Source organism: Pristiophorus japonicus, chromosome 7 (assembly GCF_044704955.1).
Source record: "Pristiophorus japonicus isolate sPriJap1 chromosome 7, sPriJap1.hap1, whole genome shotgun sequence".
Lineage (NCBI taxonomy): Eukaryota > Metazoa > Chordata > Chondrichthyes > Pristiophoridae > Pristiophorus > Pristiophorus japonicus.
In genome coordinates, this window is record NC_091983.1 from 188,952,161 (window position 1) to 188,979,032 (window position 26,872).

The following is a 26,872-nucleotide window of genomic DNA, read 5'->3' on the forward strand; positions in this document are numbered from 1 at the left end:
CATTTCCACCAGATCCAGTTCAAGATCTGCCTGTCTGTTAGCCGACTCACCCGCCGGAGAGATGGCCTGCAGTATTCCACCCCGGCACTGCATTGCTGTATGCCACTGGGACCAGGAGCCTCCAATTCCGCAAACCCCGTAAATACTGTTTCGTCCCCTGAGGAGCTTAATCCAGAGGGTGCGACTGGTGGGCTCGGATGCTCCACTGGATCAGTGCCCTCCATTGCCTCGTCCTCCTGGCCTGAAGTGGAGGCCTCACTTGAGGGATGGGGTGCCTCTGGATGGTCATCTGGAAGAAGAAAACAACAGAAGAGCGGCTGGTGGCAGTGGTGGGGGGCAGAGTGGCTTGAGGAGGTTGGCATAGCATAGGTTCATTTGAGGGCCGCTGCCACTCCATTATATCTCGCAGTGCAGTGGATTCAGTAGCGCGATCCATGTACATACCCATCACTTCCCGAGGGCTCTCAGCATTACCCCGGCAACTGTCCGACGAGGGCAGAGACCCTCTCCTATACGCCCTTTAGAGGAAGAGTTTGAGTTGCATCCCAACCTATCTGCAGCTGCTCCTTTCGAATGTGGGAATGCTTTGACTGCAAAGAGAAAAATAGGAAAAGTTCAAAAAGGGTCTCTCTGCTGTTGGGCCACATATGCCTACCACAGTAGAATAGGTGATACTGTGTTTATGTTGTATAGTCCTCGTTTCAATCTGTTGCGATGTTACATGTAATTCATTAGTATATATTTGCTGGTTTCATGCATCTACCTTGGGAGATGTAAGTGATATTTCAGAAAGTGATAGGAACAGGTGGAGTTCATTGACAGGGAAGATTTCAATGCAAGAAATAACGTGGATAGATCATTTAAAGCCAATGGTTGCTGATGTAAGCCTTCATCTTTGTTATGCAGTGTGAAAGGCACCCTCAATGATTGTTGAGAGGGACCAGAGAAATCATAAATCATAGTGTGTGAGATTAATGTAACAAGCAATGGAGGCATGCATAGATAAAAATGGCATTCACCCTGACAACCCTCGTGAGATCGTTGAATTTTTTTTGGCACTGTGTGCCAGTCCTGGGCATAGTATCTTCAGCAGAGATCTCCTGTACAATGTCCCTCCATATGCATTTAAACACAGGAGGGAATGGTCTGGCTCCCCCAGCAAGATGGAGTGCGGGCCACCTCCTCTCCACCACACCGACTAAAGCTTTACTAGCCTCCTGGCTGAAGCGCCTGGCATGCTGCCTTCCCTCCTGATCCTCCATCTCAGCAGAAGTGGCTGAAGAGGGCCGGTTTAAATGCGTATGCGCGCAGGAAGTTGCCACGCCCTGCTTTGCGTTTGCGACCTTTTGCGCTCCACCCCGATTTGCACCCCAAAATGGTAAAAGCCGAAAATCCTGCCCATAGTATTTACAGCACAGAAACAGGCCATTCGGACCTGTCCCTGCTGGCATTTCTGTTCCATAAGAGCTTCCTCCCACTCTTCTTCAACTAACCCCATAAACATATCACTCTATTCCTTTCTCCCTCATGTGCTTATCTAGTTTCCCTTAAATGCATTTATGCTAGTCCCCTCAACTACTGTGGTAGCAAGTTCCACACTCTAACCTCTCTCTGGGTAAAGGCATTTCTCCTGAACTCCTTATTGGATTTATTAGAGACTATCTTATATTGATGGCCCATAATTCTGGTCTTGTGTGCAAGTGGAAACATCTTCTCTACGTCTATCCATCAAACCCTTTCATAATCTGAAAGACTTCGATCAGGTTACCCCCAGTCTTCTCTTTTATAGAGAAAAGAGCCCCAGTCTGTTCACTCTTTCCTGATGGGTATAACCTCTCAGTTCTGGTATCATCCGTGTAAATCTATTTTGCACCTTCTCCAGTGCCTCTACATCATTGTGACAGGGACTGTGGTTCTTGTATTGGACTGTTCAGCCACCTAAGGACGCATTTTTAGACTGGAAGCAAGTCTTCCTCGATTCCGAGGGACTGCCTATGATGATGATGATGATATCATTTTTATAATTAGGAGACCAGAACTGTGCACAATGTGGTCTGACCAAGATTCTATCCAAGTTTATCACAACTTCTCTGCTTTTCAGTTCTATCCTTCTAGAAATGAATTCTAGTGCTTTATTTGCTTTTTTATTTACTTACTAATGTGCGTCACTACTTTTAGTGATTTGTGTGTCTGTACCCCCAGATCCCTCTGCTCCTCTACCCTATTTGGACATTTATTTTCCAAGGAATATGTGCTTCCTTATTCTTCCTACCAAAATGTACAACCTCACACCTATCTAGATTGAAATTAATTTGCCAATTACACGCACATTCCGCAAGTTTATTAGCAAACATGGATGCCTGATTACCTTTCAATCTCCTCGACTGAGAAGAGCTGCTTGCTGTGGGAAGACACAATTGGCTGAAAATTCTGGCCTTGTCGGGTCCGTGTGTGCGCACCATGCCTCACAAAAGCTTGTTTTCGGGGCGCGATGCGCATGCGCCAAAATACGGCTTTTCCAGTCTGTCAAAATTTCTCTTGACAGATCCTCCACATCCCCGGGAGAATGACATTCGGCGTGAGAGATTGGGCTATTTTCCCAATTCATGCCCAGCGATGTCCTTCAAACTTTTATGCCCGTTAAAACATAGAAACATAGAAACATAGAAAATAGGTGCAGGAGTAGGCCATTCGGCCCTTCGAGCCTGCACCACCATTCAATAAGATCATGGCTGATCATGTACTTCAGTACCCCATTCCTGCTTTCTCTCCATACCCCTTGATCCCTTTAGCCATAAGGGCCACATCTAACTCCCTTTTGAATATATCTAACGAACTGGCCTCAACAACTTTCTGTGGTAGAGAATTCCACAGGTTCACAATTCTCTGAGTGAAGAAGTTTCTCCTCATCTCAGTCCTAAATGGCTTACCCCTTATCCTTAGACTGTGACCCCTGGTTCTGGACGTCCCCAACATCGGGAACATTCTTCCTGCATCCAACCTGTCCAATCCCATCAGAATTTTATATATTTCTATGATATCCCCTCTCATCCTTCTAAACGCCAGTGAATACAGGCCCAGTCGATCCAGTCTTTCTTCATATGTCCGTCCTGCCATCCCGGGAATCAATCTGGTGAACCTTCGCTGCACTCCCTCAATAGCAAGAATGTCCTTCCTCAGATTAGGAGACCAAAACTATACACAATATTCAAGGTGTGGCCTCACCAAGACCCTGTACAATTGCAGTAAGACCTCCATGCTGCTATACTCAAATCCTCTCGCTATGAAGGCCAACATGCCATTTGCCTTCTTTACCGCCTGCTGTACCTGCATGCCAACTTTCAATGACTGATGTACCATGACACCCAGGTCTCGTTGCACTTCCCCTTTTCCTAATCTGTCACCATTCAGATAATATTCTGCCTTCCTGTTTTTGCCCCCAAAGTGGATAACCTCACATTTATCCACATTATACTGCATCTGCTGTGCATTTGCCCATTCACCTAACCTGTTCAAGTCAACCTGCAGCCTCTTAGCATCCTCCTCACATCTCACACTACCACCCAGCTTAGTGTCATCTGCAAACTTGGAGATTTGTCTAAATCATTAATGTATATTGTAAATAGCTGGGGTCCCAGTACTGAGCCCTGCGGTACCCCACGAGTCACTGCCTGCCATTCTGTTTATTCCTACTCTTTGTTTCCTGTCTGCCAACCAGGCGCATAACTTACTTTTACCAGCTTAAGAGTTTTAAAACATATAAAAATTAAATTTATACATGCAGAGCCCGAAATTCGCTACTGTAAGGATCGATTTAGCTCCATTTCAAGGAACCAGCATGCCGTACTGATCCGACCAGGGAAGCAACACCACCACCGGCAGCAGGGAGATAAAGTGCAGCAGCCTAAGAACATGAAACTACATGGACATTTCAGATTCATTTCCAACCGAGGCAGACTTGTTAAAGGGGTTTAGGGGCCCAGGTATGAGAGAGAGAGAGAGAGAGGAGAGAGAATGAAACAAGAAAGAGAGAGAGAGAAACAGTGAGAATGGAAAGGTACAGAGAGAGAGGGAACTCAAAACTCTATGTGGTCAGGCCTTGTTTATTTTACCGAATAAGTTTCACTAGAAGATGCCTAAATATCCGTTCATCAGCATTAAAGCAGAGAATAAGGAATTTTTCGGTCAGAGTAATCTCTCCTCCTGCATTTTCATTTTAAGTATATGCTGTGTTGACATGCACTGAACGGATGTTATTTTTAAGGCGAAAAATTTCCATCCTTAAAAACGGCGGTATTTTAAGACTACCCCAAAATTTAAAAAACTTTGGCGAAACTTAGCCTATTTTCTTGGTGCTATTTTGACATTAAAAAATCGACCGTTAATCGGAAATAGTGCCAAAAAACAGAGCTATTTTTCAATGTGGAATTTCTAGCCTAGATTTTTATATTAACATAGAAACATAGAAACATAGAAAATAGGTGCAGGAGTAGGCCATTCGGTCCTTCTAGCCTGCACCGCCATTCAATGAGTTCATGGCTGAACATGCAACTTCAGTACCCCATTCCTGCTTTCTCGCCATACCCCTTGATCCCCCTGGTAGTAAGGACTTCATCTAACTCCTTTTTGAATATATTTAGTGATTTGGCCTCAACAACTTTCTGGGGTAGAGAATTCCACAGGTTCACCACTCTCTGGGTGAAGAAGTTTCTCCTCATCTCGGTCCTAAATGGCTTTCCCCTTATCCTTAGACTGTGACCCCTGGTTCTGGACTTCCCCAACATCGGGAACATTCTTCCTGCATCTAACCTGTCTAAACCCATCAGAATTTTAAACGTTTCTATGAGGTCCCCTCTCATCCTTCTGAACTCCAGTGAATACAAGCCCAGTTGATCCAGTCTTTCTTGATAGGTCAGTCCCGCCATCCCGGGAATCAGTCTGGTGAACCTTCGCTGCACTCCCTCAATAGCAAGAATGTCCTTCCTCAGGTTAGGAGACCAAAACTGTACACAATACTCCAGGTGTGGCCTCACCAAGGCCCTGTACAACTGTAGCAACACCTCCCTGCCCCTGTACTCAAATCCCCTCGCTATGAAGGCCAACATGCCATTTGCTTTCTTAACCGCCTGCTGTACCTGCATGCCAACCTTCAATGACTGATGTACCATGATACCCAGGTCTCGTTGCACCTCCCCTTTTCCTAATCTGTCACCATTCAGATAATAGTCTGTCTCTCTGTTTTTACCTCACATTTATCCACACTATACTTCATCTGCCATGCATTTGCCCACTCACCTAACCTATCCAAGTCGCTCTGCAGCCTCATAGCATCCTCCTCGCAGCTCACACTGCCACCCAACTTAGTGTCATCCGCAAATTTGGAGATACTACATTTAATCCCCTCGTCTAAATCATTAATGTACAGTGTAAACAGCTGGGGCCCCATTAGTCACTGCTTGCCATTCTGAAAAGTCCCCATTTACTCCTACTCTTTGCTTCCTGTCTGACAACCAGTTCTCAATACATGTCAGCACACTACCCCCAATCCCATGTGCTTTAACTTTGCACATTAATCTCTTGTGTGGGACCTTGTCGAAAGCCTTCTGAAAGTCCAAATATACCACATCAACTGGTTCTCCCTTGTCCACTCTACTGGAAACATCCTCAAAAAATTCCAGAAGATTTGTCAAGCATGATTTCCCTTTCACAAATACATGCTGACTTGGACCTATCATGTCACCTCTTTCCAAATGCACTGCTATGACATCCTTAATAATTGATTCCATCATTTTACCCACTACCGATGTCAGGATGACTGATCTATAATTCCCTGTTTTCTCTCTCCCTCCTTTTTTAAAAAGTGGGGTTACATTGGCTATCCTCCACTCGATAGGAACTGATCCAGATTCAATGGAATGTTGGAAAATGACTGTCAATGCATCCGCTATTTCCAAGGCCACCTCCTTAAGTACTCTGGGATGCAGTCCATCAGGCCCTGGGGATTTATCGGCCTTCAATCCCATCAATTTCCCCAACACAATTTCCTGAGTAATAAGGATTTCCTTCAGTTCCTCCTCCTATCCATTAAGCTAAGCTTATCTTTAACACTATTCATTTAATTTCAGTTAATTTTAAATTTGTGAGGTGTTTTAATTATTTATTATGCTGTGTTTCAGTGTTTTAATGTTTTTTCTCATTGATAGTACAGATCGAACCTCTCTAATCCGGCACTCTTTGGTCCGGCAAATTCTCTGGTCCGGCATAAGCCAGGTCCCGAAGGTGCCGGGTTAGAGAGGTTCAATCTGTAATGGGAGTCCGTACCAACAGAGCTCCCATTTTTATCAATGAGAATACTGCAAAATGATTGGTGGTCCAGGCCCACGTGACCCCAGCATGTACGTGCGTACCTGAAAGGCATCTTTCAATGCGCTGCACAGCGAAACTAGGCCTCCGACCGGGATCTTATGCTCCTCCGGGACCACCGGGAATTTTCATCAATTTTTTGGGGATCGGAGGCAGTCGCACAAAGCAAGCCTCCGACCGCAATTTTCCACCTAATAGAATACAAAAGCAGGCAGTTAATATTAAATTGATGTAGAGCTAGGCTTAGACCACATTTGAAGTACTGTGCGCAGTTCTGGGGGTAGAAATTCACCGCCATCCGAAACGTGTTGCACCTACCACTTTTGATGTGTTTTCAGCGCCGCGGTGGATGAGGTGGCCTCCTGTGCAAAATTCAGCTCCTTTGTCATTTATTTTCGAGCAGACCGGAAGTCTGTCATAATCGGGGCGGTAGTGCGGCGGTGAGCATGCTAGAGGGGCGGAAGTGGAGGCGGGATGGAGTCACCGCCGCTGTCAGTTATCAGCGCAGCGCTGATGACATCATGACACTTGTGCGTCACCACATCCCCTTCACTTAATGAGGAGAGCCACTGCGAACTCTACGATTCTTTTAGTTCGGTCCACTGGGCGACCGGGAGGGTTTCTGCTGGGTCAGCGTCCTGGCACCCAAGAGGCCGAACCCGGGGGGCACAATTGTTGGCCCGATATGGCAGTTGGCCAACAAAAAAATAAAATGGCGGCCGTGGCAGTGCGCCTTCCCCTTTGAATGGCCGCCGCACAGCCAACACAGTGCACCTACAGAAAAAACTGCCGGGGACACCACTCGGCGGCCCGGCGATTTTCCCCCCTGAATTTAGGTTGAGGTGCTGGAGATCGATGGTGCACGTTTTGATGACGCACTTAGGCGAGGCGGAAGTGGGGACCGCCAGAAAAACCACCTCGGAGAATTTTGCGAGCAACGGCCATTCGATTCCAAATCGGTGGCCATTCGACACCACCCATGACCGCTGCTTTCCGGTGGTAAGAGGCATTTTCTGGAGGCTGAATTTCGGTCCCCTGGTCTCCAAACTACAAAATGGATATTGAAGCATTGGAGAAAGTGCAGAAAAAAATTGTAAGGATATTGCCAGAATTGGGAGGATGCAACTATCAGGAAAGTCTGTGAAGGCTGTGGTTCTTTTTTCTGGAAAAGAGTAAACTAAGAGGAGACCATATAGAGTTCTTTAGAATTGTGGTGGAGTTTGATAGGAGGGGATGAGCAGAAACTGCTTCCATTTGTAAGTGAGTCTGGAACAAACAGGTTTAAATATAACGGGCTCAATTTTCCCCAATGCTGTTTTTGGCGTATTTGGGGTATGGCGACCTTTTTTTGGCCCCGTACTCCAAAAAATAACTTGCAAGTTTCCCCGTGCTAGTTTTGGAAATTGGCACCGTGCAGCCTGACCTTTAGCTTCAGGGGGTGGAGCCTAATGTCTGCGCTGAAAAAAATGATACCTCCCCATTTCTGCGCAGGCACGAAATAAAAGAACATTTTGATGTGATTGCTATGGGCGCGCATGCCCAGTACACCTCCCGGTCTGCATTCGGCCATTTTTAAAGAGCCAGTTGTGTGTGAGAACTTTAATTCTCAGTAGAAAAATCAGAGCTGCAATATGATATCATCATCATCATCATAGGCAGTCCCTCACAATCGAGGAAGACTTGTTTCCAGTCTAAAAATGAGTTCTTTGGTGACTGTACAGTCCATTATGGGAATTACAGTCTCTGTCACAGGTGGGACGGTCAGTGGTTGGAGGAAAGCGTGGGCGGGACTGGTTTGCCGCACCACTCCTTCCACTGCCTGCGCTTGTTTTCTGCATGCTCTCGGCGATGATATGCGAGGTGCTCAGCGCCCTCCTGGATGCACTTCCTCCACTTAGGCTGGTTTTTGGCCAGCAACTCACAGCTGTATGTGGGGATGTTGCATTTTATCAAGGACACAATATGCGGCTCAAGGACCAAGAATTTCCAAACAGGATGAAGTGGAGGCAGTAGTTTCTGTAATTGAGGCCAGATGGCGTGATTTGGACACCAGCAGAGGTCACATAAAAGTTTCACCAAAACAAATGAAGAAATGCTGGAACCAACTTGCAGAAGATTGCTGTGCAATGTTGACCACCCCGAGGTCTGGAGGCCAGTGTAAAAAGAAGTGGCAGGACATTGATCAAGTAGTTAGTGTAAGTAATATTTTCATTTATTCACTGGAATTGTCATTGTAAATGTGACTATCTGTATATGTCCCACCCAGCAGAAAGATACTCTCTCTAAAAAGTTATATTTTCATCTTTGCAGAGGAAGGTGGCACACAACAAAAGTGAAAGATCTCGAACAGGAGGAGGCCCGGCAAATCTGCATCCACTGACACACTTGGAAGAGAGGGTCGCTGCTTTGATGGGTCCTGCCTGGAGAAAAGCAACCACCCCTGCACAAGATAGGCCCACACTCAAGGGAGAGGGTAAGTCCTGCAAATTCCACAGTCTGGTTTTGCTAAATGTTACGTACTGTGCGGGCTAGCCATGCTTCGATTCCTGGGCTGTCTCTGTCAGCTACGCTTCGGTTGATGTAATGTGCTATCATTCATCGTGGTCCTTCAAATCAGCCTGCTGCCTGCGCTGTGTGAGCCTACTCAGGCCACCCACCCTGCCCCCTCCTCTGCTGCTAACCATTTGTCTGTTCTGTTGTATTTTGCAGAACTTGAGGCCAACCCTGACGAGGCTGAACCCGATGCAGAAGAAGATTCAGACACGGACGAGCCTGAAGAGAAGAACATCTTCCAATTCCACCTTCCAAACTAAGAGCATGGGGGTGATGGGGAGGGGGCGGGGCATGGGGAGGGGATGGATGAAGCCCCCACTCTGGAGGAGTGAGCGGCCAGGCCCTTTCCTGAGTGATACGAGTGTTGGGACATTCCATGGTTTCTCATAGTCCGAGATGGGGATTCCAGTGGGGTGCGGCGAGGCACACCCAGGGCCCCACCATCCGAAGCTGCGGGTCCCAGTGGGATACAGCGAGCCACACCCAGGGTGAGGAGGTGAAGGAGAGCTCGTCAGCATTCTCCTGAGGTGCAGGATCTTACAGATGTGGTTCAGATGATGGCAATGAGTGCGGAAAGCATTGACCTTACACGATCACTCCTGGACACTAGCAGTGGGGTGGGTGATGAGGTATCGGGACTGTCGGGAGAAGTAACAACACTCTTACAAGAAATGGGAGCACTGAGGGAGAGAATGTCGCAGGCAGCTGATACACTGTCGAAGAACATGAGGGAGAGAATGTCGCAGGTAGTTGAGACACTGTCAGGGCACATGAGGGAGGGAATGTTGGAGTTAGCTGCTGCAATAAGGGAACATGCCCAGATCCCGTGCCCATTAACAGAATCAACTGCCACTCCCACTCCAATCCCCAGACCAGCCTCTGAAGAGGCCCAAGCTGCTCACGCCCCCCATCAAGAAATGCGCATTACCCGAGATGTTAGAAAGAATAAGCTTGGTACCAACCTGAGAAACGCTGCGCCATCGCCTGTGGGCAGGGGTGGAGTCACCAAGACCAAGCGCAGTGGGCCGTCTTAGAATAAGGTGGAGGAGAGATGGGTGCAGCCTTTCTTTGCTGCTGCTGTTGTTGTTATTATTGTTGTTACTGTTGTAACTGTTCTCAAATTAAAAGTTTTTTGTAAGTTATGTAAATTTACAAGTTTAAAAGTTTGTAAGTGATTTTAAAGTTTGTAAGTGATCTTAACTGAAAACGTTAACGTTTGTTACAAGAATATTTTTATTAAAGTTAAATTAAGTACAAACATGTGTTAAACGTTTGAATAAAATATATTTTAAATTATAACTGAATCATTTCCATTATTTGTTCCATTATTAACACAACGTTTTGAACTAAAGAAGAATCATTTCCATTATTTGTTCCATTAACACAACACATTACGGAACAGGTTCAAACAGTAATCATGGTCCATGTGGAATAATTGCCGCTGAGCCTTCAGGCAGCAAAGTGTTCATGGATGAGCTGCTGGTGCAAGGCTCGAACAATCGTTAAAGGGGCATGACGGCCCACCCTCCTCTGCCATCGTGCTCCGGGTTCAGTTAGTTGCACGGCTGCCTCGTCCTCGTCCTCGTCATCTATATCTTCCACATTATCATCAGCCACTCTTACGTCAGGTGGGTCTTCTCCTACCAGTTGCTGCTGCCTCATGATGGTTAAGTTATGTAGCAAGCAGCACACGACAGTGAACTGACCGACAATCTCAGGGGAGTATTGCAAGTAGTCTCCGGAATAGTCCAGGCATCGGAAACGTTGTTTCAAGATGCCAATGGTCCTCTCTATTATGCTGCGCGTCACAATGTGCGACATGTTGTATTCCTGGTCAGCTTCCGTCCGGGTTACGTGTAGGGGCGTCATGAGCCAGGTGACGTGGCCGTACCCTTTGTCTCCCAGCAGCCAGCTCTGCCCTTCTGGCTGCTGCTGAAACATGGCAGATACAATGCTCTCACATCGGATGAATGCATCATGGGTGCTCCCAGGTATCTTGCATCGACTGACATGATGCGATGCTTGCCGTCACACACGAGCTGCACATTAATGGAGTGGAAGCCTTTTCTATTCCTGAACTGCTCAGGATCCTCCACAGGTGCTCGCAAGGCGATGTAAGTACAATCAATGCAGCTCTGTACCTTTGGGAAGCCAGCAATCCTGGAGAAGCCCACAGCCCTGTGACGCATTGCCTGGGGGGGTCATGGGGAACTTTAAATAATCATTCCTCTGGGCATACAGTGCAGCAGTCACCTGCTGAATGCAGATATGTGTTGCATGTTGAGAAATGGTGCACACATCCCCAGTTGTGGCCTGGAATGATCCAGATGCATAGAATGAAAGTGCAGCTGTAACCTTCACTTCTGAAATAAAAACAGAAAATGCAAGAAATACTCAGCAGGTCAGGTAGCATTGTGGAGTGCGAAACAAAGTTAATGTTTCAGGTCGATGACCTAGATTTTTGAATGACAAGGGAGTCAAGGGTTATGGGGAGTGGGCAGGGAAGTGGAGTGGAAGCCAAGATCAGATCAGCCATGATCTTATTGAACGGCGGAGCTGGCTCGAGGAGACAAATGGCCTACTCCTGCTCCTATTTCTCATGTTCTTATGTTCATCAGAACTGGAAGAAGATTTTAAGTAAGTACAGTGGTAAGGAATGTCAGGGAGGAGGAGCGAAGGAAAGAACAAAGGGGAAGATCTGTGATAGGGTGGTAGACAGGAGTGATTGAATGACAAAAGAGTTGATGGGACAAGACAAAAGTGGGTAGTAATGGGACAAGTAAAGAAACAAAAAATGTAGCTAGAGGGGGTGTAAACAGCAACAACAGAATCATTATCAAAAGCTGCTTTCCGAAAAAATGGGAGCAGCCGTTATGATCTGAAGTTGTTGAAATCAGTGTTGAGTCCAGAAGACAGTAAAGTGCCTAATCAAAAGATGAGGTGCCATTCCTTGAGCTTTTGTTGAGCTTCATTAGAACAGTGTAGGAGGCCGAGGACTGAGAGGTCAGAGTGGGGTGCAGCATTAAAATGGTAAGCGACCGGAAGTTCAGCATCATACTTACAGACTGAACGGAGGTGTTCAGTGAAGTGATCACCCAATCTGCGTTTGTTCTCCCCAATGTAAAGGAGACTGCATTTTTAGCAGCGAATACACTATACTAAATTGAAAGAAATACAAGTAAATTGCTGTTTCACCTGGAAGGAGTGTTTGGGGCCCTGGATGGTGGCAAGGGAGGAGGTGAAAGGGCAGGTATTGCAACTCTTGCACTTGCACGGCAAGGTGCTTTGGGAAAGGGGGCAGATGTTGGGGGTGATGGAAGACTGGACCAGTGCGTTGCAGAGTGAACAATTCCTTTGGAATGTTGAAAGGGAAGCAAGGGGAAGATATGTTTGGAGGTAGCATCACGTTGGAGGTGGCAGAAATGGGAGAGGATGGTCCATTGAATTTGGTGGCTGGTGGGGTGGAAGGTGAGGACAAGGGGGCCTTATTGTAGTTCTGGGATGGAGGGGAAGGGAGGGGCATAAACAGATCACTAACAGATCAATAAAGAATTTAGGATGAATTTCTTTACACAGCGAGTGATAAGAATATGGAACTCACTGCCATGTCGAGTGGTTGAAGCAGATATAATTGCTGCACATAAGGGGATGCTTACATGAGGGAGAGAGATAATTATAGTCGGAGGAGCCTCGTGTGAAGTATAGACCAGTTGGCCCAAGTGGACTGCTTCTATGCCTTAAATTCTGTGCAAAACCTAAAAAGGGTCATTAATGACAGGAACACCTGGATCAAAAGTGAAATACTGTGGATGCTGGAATCTGAAATAAAAACAGAAAATGCTGGAAATACTCAGCAGGTCAGGCAGTATCTGTGGAGAGAGAAACAGAGTTACCGTTTCAGGTCAATGACCCTTCGTCAGAATATTAGGAACAGCTGGATTCCTTGTCTGCATGACTGAGATCAGAAACTCATCATGTGAGGAATCACATAGTTAACCACCATCAACCACATGATGCACTGACATTTCAGCTCATGCTACCTCAACACAACAGCTCTATGTCAGCACGAATGAAGTCTGCGGCACTGATGAAACCATATGATTTCCAGCATTGATTCCCCAGTGAAACTGAGACCAAAATAAGTCAACCTAAAAGAAAGCTCGTAATGAACCAGTTTAGATGAAAGAAGCAATCCTAAAAGTGATACTGTGTGCTTGTGTATTTCTATTTTAGGGAAGATGTCCTTTGATGTGTGCAACAAAATGATGAATGCATTCTTCATAAATAGGTTCGAAGGCTCGGTGTCAAATTTTGATTAATCACACTCATATGAAACATAAGAACATAAGAACATAAGAATTAGGAACAGGAGTAGGCCATCTAGCCCCTCGAGCCTGCTCCGCCATTCCGCATGGCCATGGACTCAGCTCCACTTACCCGCCCACTCCCCGTAACCTTTAATTCCCTTATTGGTTAAAAATCTATCTATCTGTGACTTGAATACATTCAATGAGCTAGCCTCAACTGCTTCCTTGGGCAGAGAATTCCACAGATTCACAACCCTCTGGGAGAAGAAATTCCTTCTCAACTTGGTTTTAAATTGGCTCCCCCGTATTTTGAGGTTGTGCCCCCTAGTTCTAGTCTCCCCGACCAGTGGAAACTACCTCTCTGCCTCTATCTTGTCTATCCCTTTCATTATTTTAAATGTTTCTATAAGATCCCCCCTCATCTTTCTGAACTCCAACGAGTAAAGATCCAGTCTACTCAATCTATCATCATAAGTTAACCCCCTCATCTCCGGAATCAGCCTCGTGAATCGTCTCTGTACCCCCTCTAAAGCTAGTATATCTTTCCTTAAGTAAGGTGACCAAAACTGCACGCAGTACTCCAGGTGCGGCCTCACCAATACCCTGTACAGTTGCAGAAGGACCTCCCTGCTTTTGTACTCCATCCCTCTCGCAATGAAGGCCAACATTCCATTTGCCTTCCTGATTACCTGCTGCACCTAACTTTTTGGATTCATACACAAGGACCCCCAGGTCACTCTGCACCGCAGCATGTTGTAATTTCTCCCCATTCAAATAATATTCCCTTTTACTGTTTTTTTTCCCAAGGTGGATGACCTCACACTTTCCGACATTGTATTCCATCTGCCAAGCCTTAGCGCATTTGCAGCCTTTCTGTGTCCTCTACACAACCCGCTTTCCCACTAATCTTTGTGTCATCTGCAAATTTTGTTACACTACACTCTGTCCCCTCTTCCAGGTCATCTATGTATATTGTAAACATTTGTGGTCCCAGCACCGATCCCTGTGGCACACCACTAACCACCGATTTCCAACCCGAAAAGGACCCATTTATCCCGACTCTCTGCTTTCTATTAGCTAGCCAATTCTTTATCCATGCTAATACATTCCCTCTGACTCCGCGTACCCTTATCTTCTGCAGTAACCTTTTGTGTGGCATCTTATCGAATGCACCTCTATCCACCATGCTCGTTATATCCTCAAAGAATTCCAGTAAATTAGTTAAACATGATTTCCCCTTCATGAATCCATGTTGCGTCTGCTTGATTGCACTATTCCTATCTGGACGTCCCGCTATTTTTTCCTTAATGATAGTTTCAAGCATTTTCCCCACTACAGATGTTAAACTAACCGGCCTATAGTTACCTGCCTTTTGTCTGCCCCCTTTTTTAAACAGAGGCATTACATTAGCTGTTTTCCAATCCGCTGGTACCTCCCCAGAGTCCAGAGAATTTTGGTAGATTATAACGAATGCATCTGCTATAACCTCCGCCATCTCTTTTAATACCCTGGGATGCATTTCATCAGGACCAGGGCACTTGTCTACCTTCAGTCCCATTAGCCTGTCCAGCACCATCCCCCTAGTGATAGTGATTATCTCAAGGTCCTCCCTTCCCACATTCCTGTGACCAGCAATTTTTGGCTTGGGATGTTTGTTTACTTTAAAGGTGCTATATAAATGAAAATTGTTGTTGTTTACAACTTGATTGCACATAGCAACGGACGGAACTTTCTCTCAATGTCCCTGCTGGGGTTGAGAGTACGGATTCACTCAGACACACTTTAGGAGCCAGTCACACTTGAGCTGAAATGGTGCGAAACACCTTTGGTTAATGTGGAATTGGTTTTGAGCTCCTATTTCTTAACAAGGATCAATAATGATATAAAGATATTTAAGAAAGAAATGGGGGGAGATAATTGATTAAATAATCAAACCTGGAGAGGATAAAACCCTGGGTTTGGTTGGATTGCATCCAGCATATTAAAAGAAGCTAGGTAGGAGATAGTAGAGGCACTATTACATAGATATAAAAATTCATTCGAAAAGGTAATAGTGCCAGAGGACTGGTGGACAGTTAATGTTGCACCTATATTTAAAAAGATAGGTCGAACAAATCCAGAGAACTAAAGACCAGTTACCTTAATATCAATGACAGGAAAACAATAATGGATCTTTACTGAAAGGTGCAATAGAAAAACATTTGGGGCTGGATTTTCGGCCTTTAGGATTTCGGGACGTTAATGACAACAGGGCAATCCTGATACCGCCGGGAAAAAGTGTGCGCCTCAGTCAGCAAAATTGGGCAGCTGGGCCCTGAGTGTGGGGCACAGCGGTAAGGGAGGCGCTGCACACCTCCCTTAGGGCGCTAGGCGACTGAGCACGTGCAACTCCCGAGGTAAAGAGCCAGCCTGGGAGTACTCTAAGAGAGGTCTGGGAAGAAAATAAATAACCTGAACAAAACCCACCAAAAACATTCCAATACCTACTGATGTGCTGAGTGCGGCACTGAGTGCCGCGGCACACGAGTGCCGCCCAAACGCCGAGGGAACGGCGGGGGAACGCCGGGTTAGCTCAGTCAACATTTTGTTTGCACAAAGAGACCAAATCCACGCCGGGTCGGCGCATCCAGCGCCAACGCAAAAAAATCTCCATCAACGGAATGACCGCCCCAAAACCAGGGCGGGTCAAATTCGGCCCCCTGGTATCCATATTTCTAAAAGGATATAGAGGTATTGGAGTAGGTGCAAAAAAGATTCACAAGGATGATACTCGAACTGAGAAGATATACTAATCAAGAAAGGCTGAACAAACTGGGGCTCTTTTTTTCGAGTAAAAAGAAGGCTGAGGGGTGGACCTAATAAAGGTTTATGGGCTAGAACCTCCACTTTTTTTGCACGCTTAGCGCCCACTTAACGACCATTTTACCGCCGAAATTACGTATGACGCCGATATATTGTGCATTCTGGCACAAAATGGAAACTGACGGGCTTTTTTAGGAGACTTATCGGCGAGTGTCATTTTCCCAATGGGCTTAATGCGGAGAAAAAATATTACTGCCCGCCCACTTTTTTGGGGCGGAATCACCAGGATGGGCGAATTCAACACCCATAATATTGCCCAGTGTTACTTTACACGCGGAATTAACGCCGAGATTCAATATTAACGCCCGCTCACTGTTTTTGTCGTAAAGAACATATTCACCCAAATTAGTAGCCATGGAGATCGCCCATCATCAATTTCACCACCTCGCACACATATCGCTCACAATATCGTTCGCTCAAAAAAAATGGCCACAAAAAGAACTAACCGGACCGAACGCCAGCGGTGTGGCTGGCATTTGTTAAATCCCACTCTTACATGAGGAGCTGATATCGGAAAGATTTGACTGAAAGAGCGCTGATGTGAGTGACAACGCTGACACACTGCTGTGTGTGTGCAGCTGAGACATCAATGGTGCCCATCATCTTGGTGCCAGTTAAAGTTTATGTTGATTGATGTTAAGTTGTATTTAACCCTTTCATGGTAGTGTGTAATGGTCCAGCTATCTGAGACAATGCGCTACAAGGTTATGTTCAAGAACAAAAGTTTAATACCAACATTGGTCTGAAGTCATAAGTATCACAGCCAATAACAGCCAACCCTCGCCCGCACCTCACTTTTTCCACCACTGACATAAATCACATGTTCAACATGTCCAGCAACATAGAATACAAAGGCAAAGCTGGAGCGTGGTCCCCAGCCCCCATACATTGCAACAAATTGCATACACCCAGATGGAGATATAACACAGCCAGCACCTGTGGACATGCACCTCACTTTCCTTCCCCCCTCCCCTTTCTTCTCCCAACCTCTACCCCTTCCCCTCCTCGCTCCATGGCGCCTGGCCGAGGAGCTCTTCAGGCAGTGCCTCATTGGGGGGGATGAAGGCAGATGCGTTGGTTGCACGGGTACGGGAGTGAAGGGTGCCGAGGGGGCAACATTCTCTGATGCAGAAGCAAAATCTTGGTCCCTGCTCTCATCTGTCGTTCACAGTGATGGTGCGGTACCTAAGGGTGCAGTGCCACACTCAGGGACCACTGGGAGGCCTGTGGCAGCAGTGTTCCTGGCTATCGCGTACAGGGACTCCGCCATGCGCAGAATGTACTCGGTCAAGGTAGCCAGGTGTCGGGATATGCCCCCCGAAGCTTCGATGAGCTGGTCACCAATGTCTACAGTCCTCCTGGACAACTGTACCATCTCTCCGCTGTCATGTCGCGCTCGTGGAATAGACCTGCCACGTCCATGAGGTCTCCGCGAGGTCGGCCCCGTCCTGGTGACAAATGGGGTGCTCTGTGGAGAGGTGCTTGGGGCCGGCACCTCCAGCGTGGAGGCGGGAATGACCGGAGGACCACTAGATGACCTTGGGGTAGAATGGTTCTGGAGCGTGGCGATGCAGGTTCTTCGAAGTCTGTGCTCTCATCCGTCGAGAACAGACCCAGCGGATTGACGGGCGAGAATCGGAGCTCCTCAGCACCAGATGTAGTAGGATCATCCGCCGACTCCTGCCCCACGCCCCCACCTTCTGGCCTCTGTGGCCTTGTCTAGGGCGGTGCTGCTGGCTGAGCTGTAAAACACAAATGAGGTTATTAGAGGAGAAGTGGGTGCTAGGGTCACAAGGTGAACCCAGCGCTACACACAGCATATGCACGACAAAAGCACCACCGCTCTCAAGATCATCACAGACATCACATTTCATGACCATCAACACTGTGTGCATTGCAATGATTTTCATTAGGCCAGCATTATTTCTATGACACTTTTAGAAATCATCTATTAGATATTATTGTTCGGATATTAGTTGGTATGGCATCTCTTGAATTTACATCACGCAATGGTGCAAGATTTACTCACGTGGCATCACTTCAGCGTCTGCAGAAGCATTCGTGGCTGTCCGGGGGAGCTTCCCTACGAATGCGAGCACTCGCTCCTCCATCTCTGCGATGTCGCTGGGATCTGATGGCCCCCACCCATTCACCTCTGCACGGACCTCATCATCGATAGCTTCTTCTGTAAAAGGTATCAGGACGACATGGCATGAGATCATTGTGTGATATCATTGATAGGTACTGTCACAGGCACTGATACAACACATAACCAATGGATGCAATCATGATTATTATGATAATTGTCATTCTTTACCAAAAGACATACACCGTGACCGCAGGCTTTGAGTAAAACATTCCCGGTAAAAATGCAAGACGTCACATCTGCTGATAGTCACTCATGACTGTTACAAATCAAATTATATAAATACAGAAGTACATGTAAATCAATGTAATACTCTTGCGGATCCCACAAGGTCGTTCCATCGTTTGCGGCATCAGTTGCCCTCACGCACCTCGTTGGTTGCCGACGAGACCGCCTCTGCTATCTCGGTCCATATCCTCTGGTAGGCCTTTGGGGTGGGCTTCCCACACCCTCCCTGTGTCAAATCACCCCAGCGTGACTCGACCTTCTGCAGAAGGGAGGCATTTGCCTCGTCCGAGAACCTCCTGGTTCTTTTGCGGCCTCCAATGTGCTCCTCTCCCACCTCATCCAGCGTCAGTCTCCACAGCGTGCTGTGATGTCTCCTCCTCTCCCTCCATTATAGGGCAATTTCGGTCAAATATGTGGCTACTTTTTGTTTGCCTACTTGCTGTGAAGCTCCAAAGTCTCCCTCCTTCCTCCCAAAGCAGCCACACCACACCAAGACACGCCTTCAGTCCCTCTGAGCTCCCTCTCTCTCTGTCTCCTCTTCTGTGCATGTCATGGTGACCCTTGACCTCCAGAATCGTGGGAATTGAGCATTGCCATGCCATTGCTAAGGACGGCCACACTTTACAGCAGAAGGTCAAAAAAATGTAATGCTATCACCCATTTGATATCGCTCACGGTAATCCCATTTTCAAAAATGTAAACTGGGTGTTTTGAGAATGGGCGAGAAGCCAGTGATCTGAAAACCCTTTTTTATCGCCCATGGCGGAAATAACGCCCATTTTTGGGTGATAAGCACAAAAGTAGAGGTTCTAGCCCTATAAAATTAGAAGGGGTTTGATAAGGTAGACGTAGTGAAGATGCTTCCATTTATAGGGGAGATCTAAACTATGGGCTATAAATATAAGATAGTCACCAATAAATCGAATAGGGAATTCAGAAGAAACTTCTTAACCAATGAATGGTAAGAATGTGGAACTTACTATCACAAGGAGTAGTTGAGGCGGACGGCATAGATTCATTTAAGAGGAAGTTAGATAAACACATTAAGGAGAAATGAACAGAAGGATGTGCTGATAGGGTAAGATGAAGATGGGTGGAAGGAGGCGCGTGTGGAGTATTAACACTTTTATAGACCAGTTTGGCCGAATGGCCTGTTTCTGTGCGGTAGACTCTATACGTAACTGTATGGACTAGATTTTACATTTTTGTGCTTATCGGCCAAAAATGGGTGTTATTTCCGGTGTGGGCGATAAAAAAGGGTTTTCAGATCGCCAGCTTCTCACCCATTCTCAAAGCACCTAATCTCCATTTTTGAAATTGGGCGTTACCGCGAGCGATATGAAATTGGCGGGAGCATTAAATCTTGCTGACCTTCTGCCATAAAGTGTTGATGTCCTTAGCAACGGTATGGCAACGCTCGATTCAGGGTCAAGGGTCATCATGACATGCGCAGAAGAGGAGACAGAGAGAGAGAGAGCTGAGAGGGTCTGAAGGTGTGGGTGGGTGTGGTGTGGCTGCTTTGGGAAGAAGGAGGGAGACTTTAGAGCTTTACAACAAATAGGGAAACAAAAATTAGCTGTTACCAGCACATATTTACACGAATTTGGCCTGTAATGGAGGGAGAGGAGGAGGCATCACAGCACGCTTTGGAGACTGACGCTGGAGCGAGCAGTGAGGTGGGAGAGGAGCATATTGGAGGGCGCAAAAGAACGAGGAGCTTCCCAGACGAGGCAAATGCCTTCCTCCTGCAGAAGGTCGAGTTACGCTGGAGTGATTTGACACAGGCAGGACGTGAGAAGCCCATCCCAAAGGCCTACCAGAGGATAGGGACCGAGATAGTAGAGGTGGTCTCATTGGCAACCAACGAGGTGCGTGAGGGCAACCAATGCCGCAAATGATGGAACGACCTTGTGGGATCCGCAAGAGTAAGTATTACATTGATTTACATGTACTTATGCATTTTATATAAATTAATTTGTAACAGTCATTAGTGACTATCAGCAGATGTGAGGTCTTGCACTTTTACCAGGAATCTTTTACTCAAAGCCTGCGGTCATGGAGTACGTCTTTAGGGAAAGAATGATAATTATCATAATAAACATGATTACATCTGTCGGTTATGTGTTGTATTAATCTCTGTGACAGAACCTAGCAATGATATCACGTAACGATCTCATGCCATGTCGTCCTGTCACATTTTACAGAAGAAGCTATCGACGATGAGGTCCGTGCAGAGGCGAACGGGTGGGTGGCCACCAGTCCCCAGCGGCATCACTGACATGGAGGAGCGGGTGCTCGCACTCATGGGGAAGCACACCAGGACAGCTACGGATGCATTTGCAGACCCTGAAGTGATGCCACATGCGTAAAGCTTACACCATTGTGTGATGTGAAGTCAATAGATGCCACACCCACTCATATCTGACAAATTATATAATGATAGATGATCTGTAAAATTGTCCGAGAAATAATGCTGGCCTAATGAAAATTATTGTAATGCAAATGTGTTGATGGTCATGAAATGTGATGTCCGTGATGATTTTGATAGCGGTCATGCATATACTGTGTGTAGCGCTGGACTCACCTTGTGACCCCAGCACCCCGTTCTCCTCTAATAACCTAATTTGTGTTTTGCAGCTCAGCCAATAGTGTAGCCCCAGGCAAGACCACAGAAGCCAGAAAGTGGGGGCGCGGGGCCCGACTCTCCGGACGATCCTACATTTGGTGCTGAGGAGCTCCGATTCTCGCCCGTCAATCCGCTGGATCTGTTCTCCACAGATGAGAGTGCCAACTTCGAAGAACCTGCATCACCATGCTCCAGAAGCCATTCCACCCCAAGGCCAGCTAGTGGTTCTCCAGTAATTCCCGCCTCCACTCTGGAGATACCGGCCCCAAGCACCTCTCCACAGAGCACCCCATTTATCCCCAGGATGGCGCCAATCTCACGGAGGCCTTGTGGACGCGGCAGGTCTGGTCCACGAACGCCACATGAGAGCGGAGAGATGGTACAGTTGTCCAGGAGAACTGTAGACATTGGTGACCAGCTCATCGAAGCATTGGGGGGCATATTCCAACAGCTGGCCACCATGATTGAGTGCGTGCCGCGGATGGCGGAGGCCCTGGAGGCGATAGCAAGGAATACTGCTGGCACAGGCCTCCCAGTGGTCCCAGAGCACGGCACTCCACCTCTAGGTTCCGCACTGCCACTGCGAACGACAGATGAGAGCAAGGACCAAGATCCTGCTTCTGCATCAGAGAATGCAGCCCCCTCAGCAACCCCGCTCCCGTAACCATGCAACCACCACAGCTTCATACCCCCCCAATGAGGCACCGCCTGAGGAGCTCCTCGATCAGGCGCCATGGAATGAGGAGGGGAAGGAGTAGAGGTAGGGAGAAGAAGGGGAGGGGGGAAGGAAAGTGAGGTGCATGTCCGCAGGTGATGGCTGTGTTATATCTCCATCCGGGTGTATGCAATTTGTTGTAATATATGGGGGGAGGGGAACACCTATTGCTTTGCATTTGTATTCTGTGTTGCTGGACATGTTGAACATTTGATTGATGTCAATGGTGGAAAAAGTGGATTGTGGGTGGGATTGGGTGTTTTTGCCTGTGATACTTATGATTTCAGACCAATGTTGGTATAAAATTTGTTTATTGAACATAACCTTGTTGCGCATTACATAGAAACATGGAAACATAGAAAATGGGTGCAGGAATAGGCTATTTGGCCCTTCGAGCCTGCACCACCATTCAATATGATCATGGCTGATCATGCACTTCAGTACCCCATTCCTGCTTTCTCTCCATAGCCCTTGATCCCTTTAGCTGTAACTCCCTTTTGAATATATCTAACGAACTGGCTTCAACATCTTTCTGTGGTAGAGAATTCCACAGGTTCACAATTCTCTGAGTGAAGAAGTTTCTCCTCATCTCGGTCCTAAATGGCTGAGCCCTTATCCTTAGACTGTGACCCCTGGTTCTGGACTTCCCCAACATCGGGACCATTCTTTCTGCATCTAGCCTGTCCAATCCCATCAGAATTTTATATATTTCTATGAGATCCCCTCTCATTCTTCTAAATTCCAGTGAATATAAGCCTAGTCAATCCAGTCTTTCTTCATTTGTCAGTCCTGCCATCCCAGGAAACAGTCTGGTGAACCTTCGCTGCACTCTCTCAATAGCAAAAATGTCCTTCCTCAGATTAGGAGAACAAAACTGTTATGTCATGAATAAAGCAATGTGACTGAGTACTGTAGACGTGAGTAACTATGACCTTCGTCTCTTTATTCAAACTCCAGAGTGTTGGTACAGCATGGGAGGCCTGCTTATATACAGTGCTCCCAAGGGATGCTGGGATCCCTTGAGACTCCAACAGAAACGCCCTCTGGTGACGGTATGATACTGGTTACATAGTGTTGCATACAAAACATCGCTCCCTCCCAACGTCAATAGTACATTTATTTACAGGGTGAGATGATCTGGGGCTTTCCGCTCCCTAGTCGATCGTCTCAGTACAATTGCAGTTGCAGGTGAGTTAGTTGGTTCTTCGCTGGGCTGCTGCGCAGCTGGCCTTGCTGGGCTGCTGGGGATGATGAGTTCAGCTTCGTGGTCAAACCGTGATGTCGGTTGCTAATTGTGTGTGTGTCCTGAGGGTCTAAGTTGATGGTGTCCTCTTCAGGTTGCTCATGGCTGTCTGTGAATCGCAGTTTGGTTTGGTGCAAATGCTTTCTGCAAGTTAGTCCATTTGCGAATTTGACCTGAAACACCCTACTCCCTTCTTTGGCGATGACAGTGCTAGCAAGCCATTTGAGACCATGTCCATAGTTGAGTACAAATACAGGGTCATTGACTTCAATATCATGTGATAAATTTGCATGATAATGGTACATGCTTTGTTGATGACGCCTGCCCTTGATGTGATCATGGAGATCAGGGCGGACTAGAGAGAGCCTTGTTTTGAGTGCCCTTTGCATGAGCAGCTCGGCTAGGGGAACTCTGGTGAGGGAGTGGGGTCTTGTGCGGTAGCTGAGCAGGACTCGGGACAGGCGGGTCTGCAGGGAGCCTTCCGACATGCGTTTCAAGCTTTGCTTGATGGTTTGGACTGCCCATTCTGCCTGGCCATTGGATGCGGGCTTGAACGGGGCAGATGTGATGTGATTGATCCCATTGTGGGTCATGAATTCCTTGAATTCAGCGCTGGTGAAGCATGGACCATTGTCACTGACGAGGACATCAGGCAGGCCATGCGTGGCAAACATGGCTCATAGGTTTTCGATGGTGGCAGTGGATGTGCTTACAGACATTATGACACACTCAATCCATTTTGAATAAGCATCCACAACAATCAAGAACATTTTGCCTAGAAACGGGCCAGCGAAGTCAAAGTGGATCCTAGACCACGGTTTGGAGGGCCACAACCACAAACTTAGCGGTGCCTCCCTGGGTGCATTGCTCAGTTGAGAGCAAGTGTTGCATTGGTGCACACAAGACTCCAAATCTGAGTCGATGCCGGGCCACCACACATTGGATCTGGCTATAGCTTTCATCATTACTATGCCTGAATGGGTACTGTGTCGGTCGCGTATGAACATTTCCCTGCCTTTCTTGGGTAAAACCCCGCGATTACCCCACAAAAGACAGTTTGCCTGTATGGACATTTCGTCTTTACGCCGCTGGAACGACTTGATCTCTTCATGCATCTCCGCTGGGATGCTGGACCAGCTCCCATGGAGGACACAGTTTTCTACAAGGGACAGTAAAGGATCCTGGCTGGTCCAGGTCCTGATCTGGTGGGCCGTAACGGATGACTTTTCGTTTCCAAATGCATCCATCACTAAGAGCAAGTCTGCAGGCTGTGCCATTTCCACCCCGGTGGTGGGCAATGGTAGCCGACTGAGGGCATCAGCACAGTTCTCTGTGCCTGACCTGTGGTGAATTACATAGTTATATGCAGGTAGCGTGAGCGCCCATCTTTGGATGTGAGCAGAGGCATTGGTATTGATACCTTTGCTCTCTGAGAATAGCGATATGAGCGGCTTATAGTCAGTTTCTAACTCGAACTTAAGCCCAAACAAATACTGATGCATTTTTTTACCCCGTAAACGCATGCCAGAGCGTCTTTTTCAATCGTGCTGTAGGCCCTTTCGGCCTTGGACAAGCTCCTGGATGCATAAGCGATCGGCTGCAATGTTCCCGATTTGTTTGCTTGTTGTAACACACACCCAATCCCGTACGAAGATGCATCGCAAGCTAGCACTAAACGTTGACAAGGATCATACAGGACAAGCAGTTTGTTAGAACATAACAGATTTCGGGCTTTCTCAAAAGCAGTCTCTTGTGATTTCCCCCATACCCAGTCATCTCCCTTGCGTAGCAACATGTGTAGAGGTTCTAGCAAGGTGTTTAACCCGGGTAGGAAATTACCAAAATAATTGAGGAGTCCCAGGAACAACCGGAGCTCCGTCACGTTCTGTGGTCTCGACGCATTTTTGATGGCCTCCGTCTTGGCGTCGGTGGATCTGATGCCATCTGACGCGATTCTTCTCCCTAAGAACTCGACCTCTGGCACCAGGAAAACACACTTCTAGCATTTCAACCTGAGTCCCGCACGATCTAGCCAACTTAGAACCTCTTCCAGGTTCTGCAAGTGTTCGATGGTGTCCCGACCTGTGATCAATATATTGTCCTGGAAAACCACAGTGCACGGAACCAACTTTAGCAGGCTCTCCATGTTCCTTTGAAAAATAGCCGCGTGCGTTCGAATCCCAAACGGGGATCTATTGTAGATGAACAGACCTTTGTGCGTGTTGATGCAGGTGAGGCCTTTTGAAGATTCTGCCAGCTCCTGCGTCATGTAGGCCGAGGTCAGGTCCAACTTGGTGAATGTCTTTCCCCCTGCCAGTGTCGCAAATAGGTCGTCTGCCTTGGGTAGCGGGTACTGGTCCTGCAGTGAAAAATGGTTAATCATTACTTTATAGTCCCCACAAATTCTGACCGTGCCATTGCCCTTGAGAAGCGGAACAATCTGACTGGCCCAATCGTTGAACGATGATGCCCTCTCGTTGCAGCCTGTCCAGCTCGATCTCCACTTTCTCTCTCATCATATATGGCATTGCCCATGCCTTGTGGTGGATGGGTCGTGTACTGGGAATCAAGTGAATCTGCACCTTCGCCCCAGAGAAACTTCCGATGCCTAGCTCAAACTACGATGGAAACTTGCTCAAAACCTAGGCACATGAGGCATCATCGACGGACAAAAGGGCTCAGATGTCATCCCAGTTTCAGTAGATTTTTCCCAGCCAGCTTCTGCCGAACAGTGTGGGGCCATCTCCTGGTACAATCCATAGTGGTAATTCGTGCACTGCTCCATCATAGGAGACTTTTACTGCTGTGCTGCCAATTACAGGGATCAGCTCTTTGGTGTAAGTTCTCAGCTTGGTATGAATAGGGCTCAGCTTGGGCCTGTGTGCCTTGTTGCTCCACAGCCTGTCGAAGGCCTTTTTGCTCATGATGGACTGACTCGCACCCGTGTCCAGTCCATGGATACTGGAATTCCGTTCAGTTCAGCTTTTAACATGATTGGTGGACATTTCGTGGTGAAGGTGTGTACCCCATACACTTCTGCCTCTTCAGTTCAAGTCTCTAGTTCAGTTTGATCTGCCATGGATCGGTCTTCCTCTGCAACGTGGTGGTTTGCAGGGTTTGTAGCTCGTCTGCACATTCGCTGGAGATTACCCATTGTTCCACAGCCTTTGCAGGCATAATATTTGAAGCGGCATTGATGGGCTCGATGATCACCTCCGCAGCGCCAACAAGGTGTTAATTGCCTCGCATTAACGCTTGATGGCGGACTCTGAGTCATCTGAGGTCATGCAGCTGCAGGCGTGTACGTTCTGCCATATGCATTCCTGACTGAAAACGAGGTTACTTTGTGTACAGTACTTGCCAATGCATCTTTATGCTGCGAAATTTGTTTGGTGTTATCGCTGGTGGACATAAATGCCTGGGCTATCGTTATGGATTTGCTCAGGTTCGGTGTTTCAACAGTCAATAGTTTGCGAAGCATAATCTCATGGCCAATGCCACTCACAAAAAAGTCTCTTAGCATTTGCTCCAGGAATCCATCGAATTCACAATGTCCTTCAAGGCGCCTTAGTTCGGCGACGTAGCTTGCCACATCCTGGACTTCAGACCGTTGACATGTGTAAAATCGATATCTTGCCATCAAAACGTTCTCCTTCGGATTTAGGTGTTCCCGGACCAGCATACACAGTTCTTCATATGATTTGGTTGTTGGTTTCACCGCAGCAAGAACATTCTTCATGAGGCCATAGGTTATTGTCCCGCAGACGGTGAGGAAGATCGCCTTTCGTTTGGCAGTGTTTGCACTCCCTTGCAGCTCGTTGGCCACGAA